We start from the raw sequence: 23,485 nt of genomic DNA on the forward strand, positions 1-23,485 counted from the left end.
TAAAAAAAAAAAAAATGACATAGTGTATATGTATATGCCCATCATCCAGCTTCCCCTAATGTTAACACATGACATAGTCATAACGACGTCTTTGTACAGTTGTATAGTTAACACTGGAACAATAGTACTAATTAACCCATGGTCCTTATTGGAATGTCACCACTTTTTTCCACAAATATGTTTTCTTCTGCTTCAGAATCCAAGTAGGATCCCAGATTATATTTAGTTGCTGTTTTCTTAGTTTCTGCTAATCTATGAAAGTTGCTAAATTTTTCCTTGTCTCTCATGACCTTACAACACTTGAGTAGTGGTCAGTTTCTTTGTAGAATGACTTTTGCTCTGGGTTTGTGTGATGCTTTTCATGATTAGATCAAGGTGAAGTATTTTTAGCAGTGCCACAAAAGCAGTGTTGTATCCTTCTCAGTGCATCATATAAGGAGGTATATGGTATGTTTTATCCCTCTGGATGTACTCAATTAAGGTAGCATGTGCCTAGTCTTTCCACTTTAAATTTACTACTTTTCCCTTAAAACTAAAAAAAAAAAAAAAAAAAAAAAAAAAAAAAAAATTGGGAGAGATACTTTAAGGCTATGTGAATATCCTGCTTCATCCAATTATTTTAGCATCCATTGTTGAATTTTACCTGCAGCAGTTATTATTGTGATGTGTACCTGATGGTGATTTTGTATTTCCCTTATTATTTCTCTATTTATTATTATATAATAGGCTTTTTGTTACTTGCTATTACTATTAAGCAGAAAAAAAAATACGTTGTTTCTTATTTTTGTTCCTATTTATTAGTTAGGACTAGCATTCCTTCCAAAGGCTTTAGCTAACTTAGAGTTCTTTTTTCAAAACATGTTTTTAACTAAATTTTGCAGGTACAGTGAGTTACATTCATTCAAACCTTCCCCACACCAAACCCTGTTCATAACATCATATATATATATATATATAGTTATGTATATATATGCTAGTAATATACATGGGCAAATATATATTGACATTGCAATTTTCTTCTAGTTTTAAGCCACCACAGCTCCGTTAAAGAACCAATGCTTTGTAATTGCTTTGAATGAGTCAATATGGTCTCTATTATGTCATTGATCTGCTAATTAAAAATTCTTAAAATAAGAAGTGCTATGATTATTTAATGATGATAAAATATCTGATGTGAGAGCTCCCTTATTAAAGTTTACCATAGCTTTGGGGGAAAAAAAATGTATAACAGGAACAAAGCAAACAGTACAGTGATTTGTAATTCTAGAAGGTGAGATTAGATCTTAAAGATTCATTTTTCCTTAAATATAAATTGTGGATACTATGGTTGGAAGTTTATTAACACCAAATCATAAAAAGCATGCAAACTTAATTGAAAATTATGTCACTAAATTTTCCCCCAGTATATACTTCAGAATTTTCCACAGTGTATTCTACAAATTCTAGATATTTCTGTGATATGTGAGTGCTTCAGAGACGGTGAGAAAAATTTCTAGATATGTTAGCTTCTGGCTCTGTGTAGCTACTAAATGTACTGTGTGTCAAAAAATAAGAAATTTTACTTTTAGATACATGAACAGCAAATATGGCTTTGGTCATCTTGCAGTAAACCTTTTGCACTCTTTTAAGCTTTCTGTGAATCAGTCTGATGACATCATGCAAATTACATTGTCTTATTTTGTGACTCCTGCAATTATTCAGCTTTATCATGGACTCACCAAGAAGTTTTTCCCCCCACTATTTAAAATCACTAATGGATTTGCAGCTAACCTTTGGCTTCAGTCTCGGTCGGTTGCCTTCAGTATCACTTGTGTATGCATTGAGCTGATAAGTACTGTGGTTCATTTTACTCTTGAGCAAACCAAGTTTAAGGAAAAAAGAAAACAGAAAAAAAAAAAAAAAAAGAAATCAAAACTCCAGACCAATAATTACCTTAGCTTCAGATGAAGGTGGTGAAAAATCATTTGATTGCTTCCTAATTCTTGGCGAGATATAACAAAATAAGGTTTTGGGGAGGTGGAGGGTGAGAGGAGGGCCACACAGCAGAACGGAGGGGAGACAGCAAGGGCTCTGAAATAGCTTTCTTATGCTGCTTATTATGTCCTTGGATTCTTTCAAACTGCATTTTATTCTGTATTATCAGTTTGATAAAATTATAATTACAATGCATATCTTGGTTTAATCATGGATCCCTTCCCACATCAATGGCTGTTCCTCAATATTCCCAGCATCATCATTTCACATTACATTTTAATTTGTTAGTTCATCAGGAAGAACAGTGTACCCTAGCATGTAAAGGATTACTCGTCATGACTCAGTAGGCTAACAAAGCTTTTGGTAAAAGGGGAAATCTAATGAAAAGAAAAAAGATTCTAGTCCTTCTAGGTCAAATTATTAGCTCAGATATTTCATGCAAGAGAGAAACTGAAAATTAATTTTTCTCATTGCACTGTATAATATACTTACTTAAAAAAAACTAAGGATATATAAAATACATATCTCCTATAATGAGCAAGAAAATATCATTTGAGAGTATAATACACAAACAGAATCTAAAGCAACTGTACTTTTAGAAATAACTAAGACTTAACTTTGCGTGGGAGAAAGCTTTTAATATTTCTCTCTTTTTTTTAATTTTAAAAGAATAGAAAACATCCCTGGTAACCTGGCAAGAATTTAAACAAAATGATTAAATATAAAGGAGGAATAACAAAGTCCATGGTAATATGGTTATTTACCTTCATGTATCTAAATTACATTAGTTTATTTCTTGGGCTTGTCTACTCATACCTTAAACAATGTAAATCAGTTGACTGGTGTTTATAATTACCTGAAGAATAACGTTAAACTAGGCAAGTTCTATGGAAGTAAGTATACCAACCACAAAATAATGAAATTTCCTTTCATTTTGAAGATTTCCTGAGTATTCAACATAGCATTTTGACTTTAAATTGAGAATTACCTGTTAAACAATGGAATTTTTAACACTTTTGAGGACTTGACAGTATAACACAGTTAAGGAGGTAAAACTCCTGAGTCAACCTTTTGTGTCCTTATTTTATTTTCCACGTGAATCACTCACAGCTACTTATGCTCATTGTAGAAGTTCTTCCCCAAAGACAGCATGTACTGGACGGAAAGGTCAGTACTTAGGGATCCAGTTTTAGGTCTGCCATTAATTACCCACGTAAGACTAAACAAATTCCTTAACTTCTCTCAGCCTAGGTTTCATGTTCTGTCAAGAGTTTGAGAAAAGATTCCTTCAATTTCCCTCAATAAATTTTTAATTTACCTCAATTTTGAAAGGTCTTTGTTTTTCAATAATTTTTTAAGTAGGCAAATGTGTTCCTTCACTCAGTGGGTCTGAAGGAGTTAGGGATTTTTAGAAAATCTTAATTTTTATCTGCTTTTTCAATTATAACTTCAATAATGGCATCAAAATATATTGTAATGGCCTATATATATCTATACATATGACAATAGACTGTATATCTTATGTCATCTAGCATGTGTTTACTAAGAGACTGCCATGTTCATTTGTGCATGTTCATACACACACACACACCAGGGTATATTTCTGGAGAAAGATTATCTAAATTGAGATATGACAAATAATAGAAGTTAGCTAATAGATAACAGGGGGAAGTAGTATTTTTAGGAAAAAGGAGGGTGTAAAAACCTACTGGACAGAAGGAATAGCCCTTTTGAGAAATTCTGAAAGTTCATTAAGGATAAACTTCGACTTCAAAAGTTTTAACCTAGTTTAGGGAAAGGAAACTTATATTTGTTGAGGGCCTACTCGGTTTTAGGCAGTATTTGTTGAGTTAGACTTGTTCTGTTATACTTGTTCTGATATATTACATATCTGCATGTAGCTCTTCAGAGACTCATATGTAACACTTTAATTAGGCAACTATTTATTATTGGTCAAAATGATCCAATTTAATTTTCTTCTTTCAGTCTCACCATTGCCATTTATTAATGAATCACGGTTAGCCCTTATTCCTGCCCTTGGAGTATCCTCTTTGTCCAGGCTTTTGTATCATCTCCCTTCTGATATGCAGATAGTATTTTAGACAATGACTCATGTACAAACCGCTTTGGGCTGATTCTGTTAAAGAATGTATTTCCACCCCTCCACAGTGGTATTCTAATTCTCTTTGTGTACACACTTGCAATTTATGCTTTTCACTTATTTTAATACATTTTACAAAGAATAGTAAGGTCTTTCTTTAAAATTAGTGTAAAATATTGATGTTTCTAAAATTATATATTTATATTCAGGAGGTATATTTATTCTTTGAACTATTCCTTTAGCTGTGTGTTTGTACACACACATATGTGTGTTTGTATGTGTGTTGGGGATAGGTAGGGGAAAATGGTACCAGACATACGTGGTCTTTTTTTCTCTTCTCAAATAAGAATTCTAAACTTCATTAAAAAAGTATTTTGATCATCTCATTTTATGTAGTATAAGATCTGAAACCCAGAGATAAGAGTGTATCTAGTTTTCTTCCGTAAGTTCCAGTGCTCTTAGAATAATACAGGTTAACCACGATAGCCTATCGTGAGCTTGTATATGACAAGGTACACATTTATTAAACTGCTCTTCAGTGGTGTCCAAAATATCCTCACATGGATGCTCAACTTAAAAGGTAGTTTTAGAGGATGACTAGAAAATTGAATTTATACCTTTCAACCCAGAGGATTTGAGAAAGTACTTACTATTTGGAAAACCTGTGCATAAAATTAGCTGGCTATTATCTAGTTAACGAGTAAGGTCTGCTGTCTGGTGTGCTGCGAAGTGGAAGTGAACGACTGTTGGCAAGAGGATATAAATGGTGTTTTATGAGGTTATATTGATCTTTTTGTTTTCAATTTAAGATTTTGAAAAAATAATTTTAAAGAAAAGGAAACATCTAGTGTAAGTCACCATCCCTATTCTAACATGTAACAGCTGATTAGGTTATTAAACTAACATGTTCAGTATTCTCTTGCAAAGTAAAAGGATTAGACTGTTTTGGATTTTTTTTTTTTTTTTGCACATGAAAAAGGAGCAACTAATAATAAATGATTCTATGAAACATAGTTAATTTTTTTATCCATTCATTCAACAGATGTCTTCTTAGTGCCTATTATGTGGCAGGTTGTGTTAGGTGCTAAATAAAAGAACTTACAAAGCATCGTCCCTTCTGTTTAGGAACTGATCAGTACTTTGGAAGAGACTTACTTTTAAAGCAACAATTGGAGTACAGGGTTATGGGTACAGGAATGCAAGGCATATAAGAGATACCTATTTTAGGGTCATACAAATAAGCTCAAGAAAAGAATCGAAAGCGGGATGGTATGAGCTGAGCTCAGAGAACAAGGAACAGAATATGAAAAACACAGAAGTGAAAGAACGTAACATATTCAGGGAATAGCAACTGTTTTTTTTTTTTTTTTTGGAGTGGAAGGGTGATGTGAGTGAATAGTGGGAAATGAGCAAAATAGGAACTATTTACTTCATGAAATGCCAAAACCAAGAAGTTTATATATTGTCTTAGGTGATGAAAAGCTCTTTTAGGACATTAGTGGGAGAAGGACAAACAGAATTTATGCTTGGGGTAATATGCCTATTATAGAATAGAAGATGGATTGGATGAGGAATTAAAGAAGAGAGATTAATTAGAAGATTCTAGCTTCTGGCTGCTGTATAAAACTCCCATCTACCACTCTTCTTCCCTAAAAAGTTTAGGTATAGAACTATAAATACTCAAAAATCAGTGAACCCTTAGATTGAAATTCTAATTATTTAATTCTACAATACAGAAAAGGATGTCAAATACTTTAAATGACTTGCAAACCAGAGGGTTTCCAACAAAGTTAGAATTTAGGACCCTGATCTCCTCTTTCTCAAAAAACACATATTAAAATTCACAAGGAACCAGCCCTTAAGCTTCATAGAAATATTTTACTGAAAGTATTAATGATGATGTGTCTGTGTTAGCAGTACCATAAAACAAGTGACCTTCACGGACAAAACTCTCTGTGGTTAAAATTAAAAAGACAAAGGAAAATTGGATCTGATTATTAATGTAATTAGCTGATGATCCAGTGGTGTGTCAGATCCTAAATGCTAGTTATTGACTGATGATAATGGAGCATTCACATCTTCAAACTGGTGCTCAAGTCCTGCTCTCAGAAATAATGAGAGAGCTGCTCCCTCCATCCTGCCTCCTTGCAAGGTGCTAATGCCGCATTCTGAACAAGGAGGTGCAAACCCAGCATACAGGAAGTGCTGCTCTTGCGCCACATTAAATCCACTGTTTTGTTTGCTGCTGCTGTAGGTTCTGTTTTTTTTTTTTTTTGAAAATTGGGCATTTTTGAAGTGCTGTCAAGAATATGATGGGGAAGAATATTATAATCAACCCTTCTTAAGAATTGCCAGATTTACAGTATGTTCATAAACCTCAAACAAACAAGAAAATATGTTGAGTATAACCCACTACAGTGCTTAACATTTACACAGAATCTTTTTTAATAACCATTTTGAGGCTTCTGTTGGTGCCTATAACATTTAAAGTTATAATTTGGCAGCCATGTTGCTACTGGCTCCTTCAAACTAAAAATTTCAGTGTCTGATAAATAGAAATATAGAGAGCGACCACTTTATAGGTACATATATTTATTCAGGTGCATGACTTTAGTGGGCTGTTAAACTTGATAATATTCGCTGTGAGATTATTTAATCATCATCCCCTTTGAGGATAAGCGATTTGCCCAAGAACATAGGTTACTAAATAGTAAAACAATGTTTTATTTCTGAAAATAAGGATTTGCTAAAGAGTTTAGCACTTGGCAATCATGGTACAACAAGGTTTAGACTGTTCTATTCCAATAAAACAATGCATGTACCTCATAACAAAGGGGATAGATCAAAGTATGGAATATTCTTTAGTCTTTATGGCTTATGTCATGAGATGCTTGGTGATACCTCTGTTAGGAAATAAAGGAAGACTACCACTTGATCCTCCAAATGAGAAAGGAAAGTTGTAATTGGATGTCATCTTTGCCAGTTATTTTGGCTGTAAAATAGACAGAGGCAGTTCATTGCAAGAGTGAAGCAGTTGCCAGTTTGTAGTCACAGATTATAACTGTGGAGAATCTCTTTCTCCCTGCTCCTTCTGAGGTAATGCAGGACTCTGCTGAAAAAACTTATGTCTACTTCTTGGAATTGAATGTTTCACTAATTTATAAAAGGAGACTCTTCATTTTAGGGGGAGCAAGACTAAAGGGAATTCCTGAGTTTGGGGATTTAGTTTTACACAACGGAATGCTGTTGTATCCTGAAGTGTTCGCCTAAAACTGTAAAGGTCACTTTATATTCCTATGCTGTTAAATTGTTTTTGAAAATACGGTTACAAATTAAAGCACAATATTTCCTTATCTGTGGGAGCAATTCAGTTTCTGTATTATAAGATATTTAGCGTGTTTCCATTTTGCGGGGAGACGGGCTGGTGTAAATAACACTGAAATGGATTATCAGGATACATAAATGTTTGTGTCAGCATATGTTGATACGTCTTTTTGAGAGATTTCCAGAAGTGAAATAAGTGGGTGAAAGGGAGCAAATATCTTGTAGAGTTTGATAGGTGCTGGAAAATCGCTTTCCAATTTATACTACCACCAGCAATGAGTGAAGACGGCAATTTAATCACACCTGTTCATCACTATCAAAACAAAATATCGCAAAAGGCTTGCTTTATTAAAAATGGTATTATTTGCTTTTTGCAAACAAATTCCCTCAAAGATAGATATAGGCCAAGCTCTTCTCAGTAATTAAAATCTTTCTGTTAGACTCTTTCTTTAGGTCAGGAGAGAATCACTTTGAAAGTACATTTGGGGAGGCAGGAAACGGAAGCTCTGTCCACTGATAGACAAGCCCTTGAAACCTGGAAAAATCAGGAGAGCATTGGTTATGCAATAAGCCCATAAAAGAGAAAGATAAGTATTAAATAGAAAATGGGAGAACACTGAAGATAATATTTACTTCTGTTGCATGTTTGTGTATAGCTGCAATCTAACTTTGGAAATTACCAATTGCATTAGTTTTCTAGAGCTGTCATAACAGCATATCTGTTGAACTTGCTCCTGAAATTGGGTCATACATCAGTAGGGAAATGAAAATGGAGTGAAAATTTTCTCCGAGATAGGTTGAAAAATTAAGTCATTTTAAGGACCTAACATTTAAATAAGGTAATGAGGAGTAACTCTGCCGCACAGTTTTCTTTTGTTGTTGTTGCGGTACGCGGGCCTCTCACTGTTGTGGCCTCTCCCGTGGCCGAGCACAGTCCCCTGCATCTGCAGGCGGACTCTCAACCACTGAGCCACCAGGGAAGCCCCACATGATTGGTATTTTAAGCTGAAAAATTTTTTCTATGGAAGCCTGTCCTGTGAATTGTCGGCTGTTTAGCAGCGTCCATGGCCTCTAACCACTATATGCCTATAGCACCCTACACCGAGCTGTGACCAAAAATGTCTCCAGGGATTGCCAAATGTTCCAGGCCACGGAAGTGGCAGGAGGAAATTAGCCTTGGGAGAAAATGCCTGAGTTAAAACAGTTAAATGATGTCAATGAAATGATGATACACCACCTCCCCTTCACCACCATTAGCAGATCTAAAAAAAGAGCTGCTGGTCGAAACATAGTTTTCCAAATATATTGTCTATCAGGTTTGATATTTAGAATTTTCCTTATTGAGTCTATAGGTGTTGTATTCTTGTCTTTTTTATTCTTCCTTTTTTTTTTCCATTTTCTCATCTCAAGTCTTTTTTTCCCTCCTAATTCTAGCCTATGCTAAGTTCATTTAAACCACTATTTTAAAATGTCTCCTCCCTTTCCTCCTGCAACTTATTTCCATTTATAGGAGTATATGTTCCTATCAGAAAAATCAGAGCAAACACCCTTAATCCTATCTTTAAAACCCCAATTATTCCTACTGGCCAGAGGAATGGAGATTTTAGAATTTGGGGATTGTTTTTGCTGTGAATCCAGCCCTGACTTTGTTGATACCATGTTTTTCTGTGATAAATTCATTAGAGTCTGGCTGTAATGCTGACTGTCCAGAGTTTCGTACTTTCTCTTCACCCTATGCTTCTACTCCCATGGATGTTAGACAACTGGATCCTTGCTTGGCTGGGGAAAACTTTAAGTGCCTCCCTGTCATTTACCAAGGTTTTCTGTTCCTCTAGTCATGCCAGACCATAAGTAAAACACAGAACATGGAATGATAGCTTTTAAATACCACTTAAAATACCTCATTCCCCTGCCAAAACAAAACAAAAGACAAAAAGAATGCCACTTTTACTTTGATTTCTCTGAATTTCTTTCATGAATAAAGTTTCATTTTTTTTATGTGTTTCTCAGTTATTTTGCACTTAATTATAATTGTGTGAATATAAATATAATTGTATTAAAATAGAAGAAATATTGGGCTGGCCAAAATGTCTGTTTGGGTTTTTCCATAGCATGGTACCAAAAACCCAAATGAACTTTTTGGCCAACCCAATACAAACTTTTTCATACTGAGAGATGAATAGACTAGAAAGCATGAGTTAAAATATTTTTTAGATATTTAAATAATTTAATATATTTGAACTATTTTTACTTTTCAAACATTTTATAGTTTTTAATAGCTAATGTGTTTTGGCCACGTCCTATGCCCTAGGAAGGGTTCTAAGCAATTTATTTGTATTAACTCATTTAATCTTTACAACTTCATTGTAAGTGATAAACTGAGGCTAAGATAAGGTTATGTACATTGTCTAAATCCAAACTGGTTAGTAATCCAAGGACCAAAGTTCAGCTCCCGAAAGTGTGAAATTCTAGTTTGGGCCATAAAATTTAAAAGATAGCCTAAATGTGTGTGTGTGTGTGTGCATGTGTGTGTGTGTGCGTGTGTATTTTTTTAAGCAACAAAATCCTGTCACTAAGCATTACCTTATGTAGACCTTTCAAGTGAGAGAGGAAAAGTGTGTACGAAAGTGTATGTGTTTGTGTATGCACTTGTACATGGCTACTTGGCTTGAATAATGGCTGCAGGAATGTTATAGGCAATGTGGAGTCTTGGTTTCTTCCCACCGCCCAGAAATTCCTGAGGCATTACCATATAAAAATGAGAACTTTGTAATTCAGAGTTTGAATCCAGTTTACTGGATTACCACTCCAGTGCCTTCTAGAACTAAATTCATTTAGGTTAGTGATCTTTACATATGGAAGAAAACATTATATTTATTTCTATTTTATAGGTGCTATTTATTATTCATGGTTAAATTTTTATCCCAACATACTGGTAGAGGTCACAAAGGAAGTTTTTTTCTCTGTTTTTTTTCCCCCACATCTGGAAATTTCAGGCAGATAGAATGTCAAAAACCATGAATGAAGTAAGTGGTTCTTTCATTTTGCATTTAATTGACGTCCTTGTAATTAGTATTATCACATTTGCAACAAGGGTTCTTAGATTTAGATCTGTCCTTTTATGTGGGTGAGTCTCTGGACATATTTGGAAATGTGTCACTGCATCTAATAGAATAATAAAATACAAATGATGGAAATATTGGGCTTTAGCACAGCAATATGTGATTCTGTTTCCTCTTTTGATTTCTAAAGTACTCCAGTTCATTTGAACATATTTACATCTATTATCTGCACATATTTTAGTCTCACTACCTGAAAGTTTGAAACATTATTACTGTGAAAATGATTCTCTGTTAACTTTAATTGGTGCACTGATGCCACTTTTTGATCAACAAATATTCTAAGGTTTTTATTATTATAAAATCTGTTTAACCTGCCTCTTCATCTTCCTGTTTTGAACATAGTAATTCATTTAGGATTTTTGAAAAGTGGTGTCTGAATTTTTGCCTAAATTTGACTTTTATGTATCAGGAGCTAAATTTGCTTCTATATTTCTTTCTGGGAAAAAAAAATATTTTAAGACATAAAGGAATAGAGCTCCTTTGGAGATTCAGATTGAGAGATATATCAGAGTATTTATCTCTAGTCCTTTTTTTCTTAATGAACTTCATCTAAAAAAGACAAAAGATAGACCATCTTTTTGAAGTTAATGGGGAGATACCCATTTTGAGCAATGATTGAGGTTTAAACCATGTCTTGTTTTATGTATTGGTATTTCTCAATCTGTTTGTAATACTAAATATATTAATAAAAATATATATATATATTTTTACAATAGGTTCCTGTCCTGAGACCACAGCAGGATGTGCCTTGGACAAAGGTACGCACATTTAAAATATATTTCAAATTTTCTTCATGAGTAAAGTATAAAAATGTTATAATAATTACATTATTGTCTCAGGCTTAGATATATGGAATTATAATACATGTTTATGTATATGATATATACTCTTTCATCTGGCAAAATATGATTCTAATGGTAAAGTATCAGAATAAAATATCTGATTATTAAATACATAGCATTGCCTGGCCACAGAATGCCTTAATCCACACAACCTATATTCAAAGGACTATTGTCGCTAATGCTCTTGCAAGTAAAACAGTGGAACTATTCTAAGGCTGATGGAAGGTATTTAACACAGTCTTTAATGACGCTGATGAGTAAATTACTGAAATAGGATATAGGTCAGTTAAATTACCAGTCAAGAATTACCTAAGAGTGTCTAGGTTTTGGTGAATCAAATGGTGAAATTAGTTTAAAATTACAAATCAGTGTGAAAATAGGAAGCAAACAGGAAAATAAACACACACGCACAGCTAAATAAGTATATAAATGTGCTATATGAAAGATAAGGCGGCCAGTATAAGGCTGATACAGGATGCCTATGATTTCCTACCATGGGTAAAACTGATAGCTAGTGGGAACCTGCTCTGTAGCACAGGGAGCTCAGCTAGGTGCTCTGTGATGACCTAGATGGGTGGGATGGGCGGAGGGTGGGAGAGAGGGGATGTATGTATACATATAGCTGATTCACTTCATTGTACAGCAGAAACTAACACAACATTGTAAAGCAACTCTACTCCAATTAAAAAAAAAATGGAACAAAGAACATTATAAAGATCAAGAACTGCAATAGCCTTGAATCCTAAGAGGGAGCTGAAAAGAAAGTGTATATAATGAATAAAAAGTACTTGGTGGGAGCTCTGAGTTAAGACCAAAGGAACTAAGATTGTCAGGGACTGTAATGGAGAAAGGCGAAGACAGATGAAAGTGAAAATGAAACTCACAAATAGAAGCTATTAAAACTCACTATGGAGAAAGCATGAGAAGACTTGCTTGAATTAACACGTGAGGAATTTAAATGATAAAGTATTGATAGAAGGTTTGATGTTGTTTATTTAGAGGTATTTAAGTATCAAATGGATTCACAAATGTCTGATTATAATTTCTCTAAAGCTTCTCTAGATCATTTCCTCTACCTGGGGGTCCTTCCAACCCCACACAGAAACTGGCAAGGCAGTTCTTTTTATTTTTCTGCATGATAAAGTAATTTTATATTGAAAGAAAAGTTGTAAGTTGGTTTGTGGTTATAAGAAAAATGTGGCTATATGCACTAACATGAATAATAATTGATGTCTGTATGCATAGTTTTGGGGGAAATATTCTTATATACACATTTATATTTTAAATTTGGCTCTAAATATATGGTGTGTGTTCCACATTACCCTTATATGAAAGAATAAGCTATTCATCTGCATATATGGATAATTTTCTGAGATTTTAATATTGAAATACACTTAGTTTTTTTCTTGACTCTTTTTCATATGTTTTTCCTCTTAGTCATTTTCAGTCCCTATTCAGAGATGGGTATGACTTTAGAATATGCAAGGAAAATATGCCAGCCGATGTGCTCTGCCAGACAGGGAATGAATGTCTCCAGGCACAAATCTCTGTTGTGTCAAGGCTTTGGCATGACATTTGGCAGGGAACTAAATCAAACATAGCACAATGCAAATAATCTCGGTTTCCCATAGATGTACAGCCTCAACCTCGAGTTGGCTGTTAGTCATTTCTCCTCTTTCCCCTGATATTCCAGGGAGCAACATTTCTGGTAATGAACTGAAAACTAGGGCATTTTCTAGGTGTTCTCATAGTGTGAGGAAGTGGGAGGATTGTGGCTTTGGAATTGGACCTTCCTGAGTGTGAAATGCCACTTTGTCATTTACTAGCTGTGGAATTCTTGGAAGGTTACTTCAGATAGAAAATGAATTTAGTAATAATTATCACAGGGGTTCTGTGGCTATTAAAATGAGTTAACTGTCCTAAAGCACCTCTTATACATGCTACATAATAGACACTTAATAAATGTCCTTTACTCCTTCCCATTTCTGTAATGAGTTCAGTTTTGTGTTAAATTTGTAAATAACCATCTCCATCATTCTGTGAAGAGAAGAGAAATGATTCTGTATTTGTAAGCTTGAGGTTATGTAAGCATTTACAGTGTAATATTTGTCTTTATCTTTGTGCACTCTTTTTGGTGAAGGAAGTGTTGTGAACTTCTTGATCATTTTTTATATCAGTTCTTTTTTTTTAAAAGATTGCATTTGAGGGAGTTCTGTGGCAGTCTAGAGTTTGGACTCGGTGCTTTCAATACTGGGGCCTGGGTTCCACCCCTGGTTAGGGAACTAAGATCCCATAAGCCATGCAGTGGGGCCAAAAAAAAAAAAAAGATTGCATTTGATACAAAGGGTCTTTATGTTGTACAAGAGCAGGTTGCAGGTCTTTGATTTAATTTTAGGCCTTGTTAGTGTGCTCAAGGATGAAAAACCACATTGTAAAATGTAGACAGGGGCTTAGAAAAATTGCATTTCCATAGCACACTCAAACTATCTTAGTTTAATAGTTCACTTCAGCTTCCTTATTAAGAAATTACTGTGTGTCATATACTGTGTTAGGTGCTAAGGGTGCAAAGAAGAAAAAGATAGAGGTTCTCTGCCTTCAGGGGAATTATAATCTTAGAAGGAAGGAGACTTGGAAACATGTCATTTTAAAAATGATGTGTGTAACATAATATAGGCGTGAGGTGCCAATGAGGGGGCCCTATGGAAAAATCATTCCAATCAGTCTGGCTCCCTGGAGGGTTTGACACTCAGGTATCTTGAAAGGTGATGATGAATTGGTTGGTTATCAGTTGAATACAGAGGCATAAGGAATGGGAAGATATCAAGAAGAAAGACAGGAAAATCAGTTAGGAATCTGTTGTCTGAACTAAAAGAGAGATGGTGGTAATAAAGGTATAGACTTGGAATTGGGAAGTGAAGTCCTCCCACTTTGTTCTTGAAAGTATAGATTTAAGATATATTTGAAAGTTATTTTTATAGGAGTAAGGTGTTTCATAGTGTTTTTAATAACATGATAATAGGAACCAAATTAACTATTAACTCATAGGGAAACTGTCAAATAAATATTAATATTTAAGACATTTTAAAGCTTCTAAAATTCATTATTTTGAAGATTATTTAAGGATGCTGTGTTCTTAAAAATCAGGCCAAACTCTGCAACAGTATTATAATACCATGCCTCTTCTATACATGTGCTTTTATACACATATTTATATAAAACACAGAAACACAGAGATACTCAAATGATTATATATATGATGTGCTTTTGTTAGGGGATAGGTTCAAGGAAAGCACACAGAAAAAGACTGGAAAGAAACACATCCAGCATGATTAATGGTGATGATTTCTGTGTGGTAGGTGTATGTGTGACTTTTATTTTTCTTGAAATTTTATGTTTTACATTTTATATAATGAACATGTTGAACACATTTTATGTGACTCCCATGAGTCCTGCCTTTGGGTAATTCCCTCCCATTGAGTGTGGGCAGAACCTCTGACTTTCTTCTAACCATTGAAATACGGAGAAGGGGGCAGGATACCCACTCCTGTGATTATGTTGTATGACAAGGGTGATGAGATGACAGTCCTACGTGTACATTACATTATATAAGAATACATTTTGTTAGAAGACTGGTTCTTTCTCTCCTGCTGGCCTTGAAGTAAGCTGCCATGGTGGGAGAGGGTCTAAGGAGAGGGCAACATGGCAAGAAACTGAAAGCCTCTAGAGCTGACAGTGGCCTCTGGCTGGCAGCCAGCAAGAAGTCAAGGATGCAGTTCCTACAGTCATCAGCTAAATTCTGCCAACAACCTGAATATACTTGTGTTATATAAAATATATATCTGCCCCCAGTTCCTGGCTCAGAACTCCTAAAATTGTTGTAATTTCCTAAGAGCACTAGGAGTATCTTTTGTTCTAATATTTGGTCTTTGACCCCAGTTTCTGATGCAGAGCTCCTAAAATCCTTCAGAATTTCCTGGGAGACAGGAGTGTGTTTTTTTGTTCTAGTGAAGTGACTCTTGGTGGGCTCCGAGATGGCTTCATGATGGGGGCTGGTCACCAAAAAGACCAAGCCTCGATTAGAAGCTTAGAACTTTCGGTCTCTTCTCCCATTTTTCAAGAAAGGGGAGAGAGGCTAGAGATTGAGTTATGATTGATCATACCTATATGATGAAGGCTCCAAAAAATTCCCCAAATAAAGGGTTTGGAGAGCTTATGGGCTGGTGAATACATCCATATGCTGGGACGGTGACACACCCCAACTCCATGGGGACAGAGGCTCCTGCCCTCAGGACTCTTTCAGACCTCACTCTGTATATCTCTTCATCTTGCTGTTCATTCACACCCTTTAATATACTTGTAATAAACCAGTAATCTAGTAAGTAAACTTCTTTCCTGAGTTCTGTATGCCACTCTAGCAAGTTAATCAAACCCGAGGATGAGGGTCATGGGAACCTCTGATTTATAGCCAGTTGGTTGGAAGCACGGGTAACAACTTGGACTTGAGATTGGCATCTCAAGTATATGGGGGGAGGAGGCAGTCTAATGAAACAGCCCTTAGTCTATAGGATTTTTGCTAAGCTAACTCTGTGCATAGGTCCAAGTCATGCCTGGACCTATGCACAGAAACTGCGAGATAATAAATGTGTGTTTTGAGCTGCTAAATTTGTGGTAATTTGTTACACAGCAGAGGAAACTAATTGCTACAGACTCAGCTGTGTCCTCTCCAAATTCATATGTTGAAGATCTCACCCCCAATGTGACTGTATTTAGAGATAGAGCTTTTAGGAGGTAATTAAGGTTCTATGACCTGAGGGTGGGGTCTTGACCCAATAGTATTGGTGGTCTTAGAAGAAGAAATCCTACCTTTCCTCTCTGCATCCCTGCCAACATTTGGTGTTGTCACCGTTTTTACTTTAGTCATAGGTGTGCAGCAATATCTCATGGTAGTATTAATTTTCATTTCTCTAATTGCTAATGAGTTTGAACATCTTTTCATGTGCTTATGTGGCATCTGTATATCCTTTCAATGAAATACCTGTTCACGTGGTTTTCCTGGCTCATAAATGGAGTGCTGCTTTTAAACAGTTGAGGTTTAAGAGTTCTTATGGTTAGTGTGTTGAGTAATATGTGTATGATGGCTGAGAGGAGATGGTGGAGAAGATGAAGAGCTATTATTTAGAAGTCCAGATAGGGAAACAGTCAGAAAGTAGTTTTATATATAAGTCGGAAGCCCTGGCAAAATGTCAAGAATAGAAATGGATTATAAGGATATGATAGTCAAAGATATAGGAGTAGATCTTGGAGGACAACTTCAAGCTCTTGTGTTTTCCTGAAACACAGACTGTCCCTCACGCTCAAAAATTTCACTGTATGTTAATAAAGAAAGGCACTTCCATTCCCTGGACTTGAAATTTTATATAAAACACTGTTTTCTCATTTACCATAGACCTTCAATACTACTAGTATTTGAGTGATTTCAATAAGATCTATGAATTTTCTTCAGTGGGAAAATTAAATATATGTTTGGTGTGTGGCAAAGACAGGGATACAGGAAAGGCTTGGTAGGGCTACAATCTGGAACTCATGTTACCCATAGAAGTAGGGTAGATATTCTGTAAGGAGATCTTTCTCAAGACACTGTAAGAAATTTCAGTTCAGAGGGCAAATCCATTATCTGGGAAGGCTGTTGATACAGCCATGGCAGTTCATTAAAGCAGTAAATATAGGGACTTTAACATGAACAAATACACAACATCAGGTGGGATGAGAAGAAAAGAAAGCAATATCTTAAAGTGTAGAAAGACTAGAGCATGTTTGCCTGTAGAGGTATTCATTGGCAAGGTAACAATTCATCTGAGAGAGACATTGATGGTTCAAAGATATCTACCTCATCTTCTGATCTTTCTGCAAAATTTAAAATATGGTACTGGTGCAAACCAAACAGAAGTCCACTTAAGGGAACAGGGACCAAGAGGCTCCCCTGCTGTACTAACACCCTATAGTTGCTGGGTTTTGGGGACTCCTGGAGGGGAGGCCAAGTCTGCAAAGACAGTGGGAGAAAGGGGGTTTGAATCAGTGCCTATTTACCAACTCTATATAAGTACTTTGATATTTTAATAACCAGTGTAGCCAATACCAATACCAAATTGGCCAAATACTAGCATGGACTATATGTCTATGACTAGTGGGTCTCAGTGGAACTGGCTGGGAATGGAATGACTAAGCAGAATCAACAGGCCTGCTTGGTCACAGATAAAAATTGGGAGAACAACAGTAAGGACCTACTGTATAGCAAAGGAAATATACTCAATATCTTCTAATAAACTACACTGGAAAGGAATCTGAAAAAAAATATATATATATATACACACACCCACATGCACATACTCGTATATATGTATGTATAACTCAATCACTTTGCTGTACACTTGAAACTAATAGAACATTGTAAATCAACTATACTTCAATTTAAAAAAAATCAGGAGAAGGATTCTTTTTGACAAGTATCTTACTGTTGAGATTAACAAAATTGTTTTGGTAGAAGAGTCTGAAATACTGAAGATATAAATATCTATCTTTCTATCTATATTTTTTCCATTAAACACTACCTGCTGTCCTCTGGCAAACCCACTTTCCTGCTGGATGATGTCATTGCTACCTTAATCACAGTTGGAGACCCCATAGCATTTCAGTCCCTTTTTGTTGTTAAAATGTCTTATTTTTGTTGTTATGCAATTGTTTGGATTATCTCAAAGTTTCAGCCTAATATTTGATTCAGAGATCTTCCCCTTGCCTGGGAACAGGCTAGACTTGATGTCCTATTGGTTCTGTATGTTTTAGGGGTTGTGGGTAGTGGTGGAGGTGAGTGGCAATGAAGGAATAGCGAAAGGGTGCCAGAGCACCCTGCTTTCTCAAATCCCTTCCTCCTTCCCTGTTATTATTTGTTTGGGTTGGGGCAGAGGAGGAAGAATTGAATATTTCCATGTGTGACTACCCTTGGCAAGTGGCTATCCACCCTCTTTTGGTTGTCACTGCTGCTGTATTTCTGGCATTCAGTGCTTTCTACAAACCTGGAGCTCACATGCTCCCAAATAATGCTTTTGGTGGTTCTCCAAGGTACCTCTTGAGAGCACTCTGATATAGTTGCCTAGTGTGTCAGACCTGGCTGAGATTTGGTCTCTTTCTACCTCTCCTCACCCCTCATCAGCCTCCATCATACATAGGTGGTCACATTACAGACCACCTGTGAGAACATACCTTGGTTCCCTGTTGCTCTCAGATGAGAATTGCCTTAAACTAAAAGGAAACATTAACACAGAAGTTAATTCTGTGGAAGTAAAAGAGCCTGTTTTCTTAAAATAAATGGTGTTATTTTCTTTCAATAGGAGAAATTAAGTCTGATATGGGAGAGTATGATATATTGAGATACACACACACACACACACACACACACACACACACACACACATATGGAGAGAGAGAGAGAGAGAGAGAGAGAGAGAGAGAGAGAGAGAGAGGTAGATATAGATATATACCATTTTTATTCTTGAGATACGAGAGCTGAGTAGTTCAAATGCAGCATGAGGATATTAGGCTGTGTTTGTAGTGCACCCAGTCAGGATTATTTGGTGACTTTTCCCCAGCAGTGCCAGATGTTCACCAGAGGAAGAGTACTATTAAAATCATCCAGGAAATGGCTTCACATGGACTACAGACTGTGTTAGGAGGGAAGTGAAACCAAAGTAATGATGATGGTCTTGTGGAAAATGGAGAAGTCAGGATTCTCAGTTATGATGAGTGGGATGGTCAAGTGTATATACATGTTTTTGGAAGGATAGATTACCATCTATATCCTATGTAGTTTTTATAAAAATTCTACAAGGTAGGACTATCCATATTTAGATGGGGAAATTGAGTTATAAAGTTTGGCAGGTGAATTCACTTTTGACTGATTGTACATCCCATATTCTTTCTATGAAATGATAATGGTTAATATCGAAAAAGGGAATGGGATTGGGATATAAGTTGGTTATGATTAAAGAGTAATTATTTTATAATATGTCATTGCTCTTAATTTCTAACTCCTTTAACTTTTGCTGAAATTGTCTTCCTTACTGAGAATAATAACTGACAAAACCCCACAAAATCTATATAAAAATATCTTTTTTCAAGTGCATAAAGTTTGTGTTTTCAGTTGCTTATGAAAGATTTATTTAGCCTAGAAGCTGCTGTGTTAAAAATCAAAGGATATCAAATTTATACTTCCCTACATATTTTGTTTTATCATAAAATTTAAATAGTTTTGTGTGCACATAGCAGAGCTACCATTTGCATGAAACTTAACTAAAAAGTAAATATTAAATGTTTTCAAATATAATATAAAGCTGTAATCGCTTGGTTTTCTTTGCTCTTTTACTCTTTCTATTATGAATAAGTGCTAAGGAAATGATCATAAAGGGAATTCCAGTAAACTGCTCTGTCTTTATTATATTGTCTGAATTCCTATGAAGTTTGCTGATACACTAACTAGACTATCCAAGTGAAAATAATTCTGTAATAAACATTTTTTCCAGAGCTTTGAAGAAAACAGTGATTCCGTAATGGTGTTTTATGAAACACATTCTTATAGAAATGCCCCAGATAAGATGGATTCCATGGAAAAAGGAATTTGAGAAACACTGTTTACCACGCTCCCGTATACCACATCACCCTATGGGAGGTTTAGCTTGTTTATCAGCATGATAAAGACATTGAAAATTTCTGCAGTGAGAAGTTAATAATTTTGTGCTATAAAAGCTTGGGGCCAATATAGCCACACAGCAGGCAGTACTTTTTAATGCTTAAGAGTGTGTCTTTGGAGTCAGACTGAGTTTGATCCCCTGCTCTACTATTTGTTTTTATAATTGAGGTAAAATTCACATAATATAAAATTAACCATTTAACATGAACAATTCAGTGACATTTAGTACATTAGCAGTCTCTACTCACAACGTCTGTCTAGTTCCAAAACATTTTTATCACCCCAGAAGGAACTCAGTACCCTCTGAGTAGTTGTTCCCCATCCCTCCTTCTCCTACCTGCTCCATGATGACAAATTGGATGGACTTTTTTACTTACCCTCCTTGAGAATCAGTTTTCCTCTTTATTCCTATAAACACAGGAACGGGGGGCTTCCCTGGTGGTGCAGTGGTTGAGAGTCCGCCTGCCGATGCAGGGGACATGGGTTCGTGCCCCAGTCCGGGAGGATCCCACATGCCGCGGAGCGGCTGGGCCCGTGAGCCATGGCCGCTGAGCCTGTGCGTCCAAAAATCTTAAACACAGGAACGGCTTTCACCTTATATGGTGGTTCTAAGTAGTCAGTAAAATAACCCTTACACTGCACGTAGAACACTGTATGTATTAAATACATGTTAAATAAAATGTTAAACTTATTGGATTCTATTCAGCATCCAAGGGAACAAGTGGTAAAAAAGCACTCTCAAAGAAATGCTGATACAAGTCAGCAGAACAGGAAAAGACTGAGAGGAGCTGTAGACCTTGGATTACTTAGATCTCACTGATAACCTGGTGCTCCAGAAAACTGACAATTAGCACCCATGTTATCTCTCTTTACATATAAAGGTTTAAAGGTAGAAGTTAGGGTAGAGAGCTGCTGAGGGAAAGAGGGAATTTCCCAGGAACCCCTGATCTGAAAATTAGAGGAATATAGAGGGATTTTTGATAAGGGAATCCTTTTCTTCAAGAAATGAATGAAGGAGATGGAACAGCTAACAGCAGCTCTAACCTAGGCCTAATTATTTTCCAGTTAATACTGTAAGTATTCATGATGATGAGATTTTTTAAAGTGTCAATGGCATGAAAAAAACAATGTGTAAAAATATAATATAAAATTACATATAAGGGTATATTTATATATGCAAATAGGTGTAAATTTAATTATAGTTGTATATAATGGAATCATATTCTACAGTCACCACATAGCTCCAGAAGAATTTTCACCAAAACGAGAGCAGTAATTGCCGCACAGTGTATCAGAACTTCAGGTGTTTTTCATTTGCTTCTGTATTATTTTCTGTAATTGTTGAAATTGTCTATACCACTATGTGCTAACTTACAAACAGAAACAAAATAATAAATTTGTATCTACTTGATAATAGTCACGTTACAGCCTTACTTTGTTTTGATATTTTTACCCAATTTGTCTTGATAGTTGCTGGGAGAGCAAACTCTTCAAAAAATGTATCAAAATGTTTCAGAACCTGAAGCAGGTTGGCTTGCTTTCAGGACCCTACAGAGGAAAGAATGAAAGAATCTGTGGAGTCCTCCTTTTTCCCCATAAGTATAAGGTACCTGTGGACCCTAATAACATACAGCAAACCGGAGTTGTCAATTCTTCCTTCCCCTTTTTTGTTTAGTCTATCCAAGTTTTCCTCCAATTTTTTCCCCCTAAAACAGGATTATACTGTTAATTTCTAATTTGTTTACAAATTCCACAAAAGATAACATACTCAGTGATTTTTATTTTATTTATTTATTTATTTTTATTTTTTTGCGGTACGCGGGCCTCTCACTTTCGTAGCCTCTCCCGTTGCGGAGCACAGGCTCCGGACGCGCAGCCTCAGCAGCCATGGCTCACGGGCCCAGCCGCTCCGCAGCACGTGGGATCTTCCCAGACCGGGACACGAACCCGCGTCCCGTGCATCGGCAGGCGGGCTCTCAACCACTGCGCCACCAGGGAGGCCCCTCAGTGATTTTTAAAGGGGAAAGAGTTTATCACTTTTTGCTACACAGTAAAGTTTAGCTTCCTGTTCCTGATCTTCTGCAGTCTGTACTTTTCTTCATTTGCCTCCTGGACCGGAGTGTAAGCTCTTGTAGTTGTTCTCAAACCTGCCTATCTTCATAGAAATCATCTGGGGACCTTGTTCAACGTACAGAGTCTTCGATTCCACCCCAAACTTTATTTTTCTTTACGTATAGAATGAGGTTTGGCCATTTCTAGATCGTACTAAGGCGTATGATTCATGGATTACACTTTGAGAAACACTGGAAGGTTTATAGCCCTCAATGTTTAATCTGTTTGCAAACCTGTGATTTAAAAAACAAAACAAAAATTTCTTAGAATCATTTTACTTATGCAAGTTATCTGTAATTCTATTTAGCTCCTCTCCTTGAAAATGTGTTTGGTGATTCAGGTAGAACATGACAGTTTATGCATCATCGAAATCACGTGGACCATCCCCAAATGCAGAAACAATCGAACAATCTACTTTACATTCTACTTCTTTATAGAATGGATACAGTCCAACTGCTCATGACATGTGGAAGAATAAAATCTTCCAGTTATATTTTGTGATTAGGTTAATGTGATTTCACCAGACAGTCTTGTTTGCAATAAATTAGTATTTAGTACATAGTATGCAATAGCAATGTAATGATATTTAATTTATATAATATATGTAGTTGAGGTTTTTTCTTTAAACTGTCTCAGATGTACTAACATATTTTTCCCCAAACATCCCTGAGAAGCAGACAAGAACTGCTATTTATCACCATTTGCAGATAGACTGAATCACTGAGCTATTAAGTAACTTGAAGAGCCACAGTCAGTGACTAAGTCAGGACAGACACTTCATCTGCTAATTCCTTGTTCAGTAATTCTCTTAACAAATCCTGTTGCATATATTTCTTCCTATAAGAATTTACAAATAATTCAGTTTTCTGGGAGATTCTTTATCATGGGGTGTGTGAGAATTTGTACCCTTTGGAAAGTCAAAGACTGGAAGTAGGAAATCATATTAAAGACAGTTCTTTTCAAAAATAACTTTATCCTTCAATTTTCACTATTTCTATTTCATAGAAAACTTACTCCATTCATTCATTCAGTAATGTAATATTTACTAAGCATATTTAATATGTCTGGTGCTCTGCAAATAAATAGGACATAATCCTTATTCTCAATTTGTGCAGTCTGATAAGGAAACAGAAAGACAGAAATGGTATCATGTGATAACAGCTATATTAATAACAGCTATATTAGAGCTAGGTGTTATGTGCAAAGGGGCTTATAGGAAGAATCCCTGAGTCTGTCTGAGGGAGTTGGGGAAGTCTTCTCAGAAATTAGA

General features: G+C 35.8%; 1 protein-coding gene across 1 annotated transcript in view; it reads left to right on the plus strand.

Moving 5' to 3' along the window:
• The window catches only part of PTPRD (protein tyrosine phosphatase receptor type D), a 2,130,336-nt gene that overhangs the window by 756,045 nt on the left and 1,350,806 nt on the right, over positions 1–23,485 (plus strand). The window contains exon 5 of the mRNA XM_073806125.1: positions 11,238–11,279. The gene's annotated coding sequence lies outside the window, so the exon portion shown is untranslated. The remainder of the gene's footprint in view (positions 1–11,237; positions 11,280–23,485) is intronic.

The sequence above is a fragment of the Tursiops truncatus genome, chromosome 6 (assembly GCF_011762595.2).
Source record: "Tursiops truncatus isolate mTurTru1 chromosome 6, mTurTru1.mat.Y, whole genome shotgun sequence".
Classification (NCBI taxonomy): domain Eukaryota; kingdom Metazoa; phylum Chordata; class Mammalia; order Artiodactyla; family Delphinidae; genus Tursiops; species Tursiops truncatus.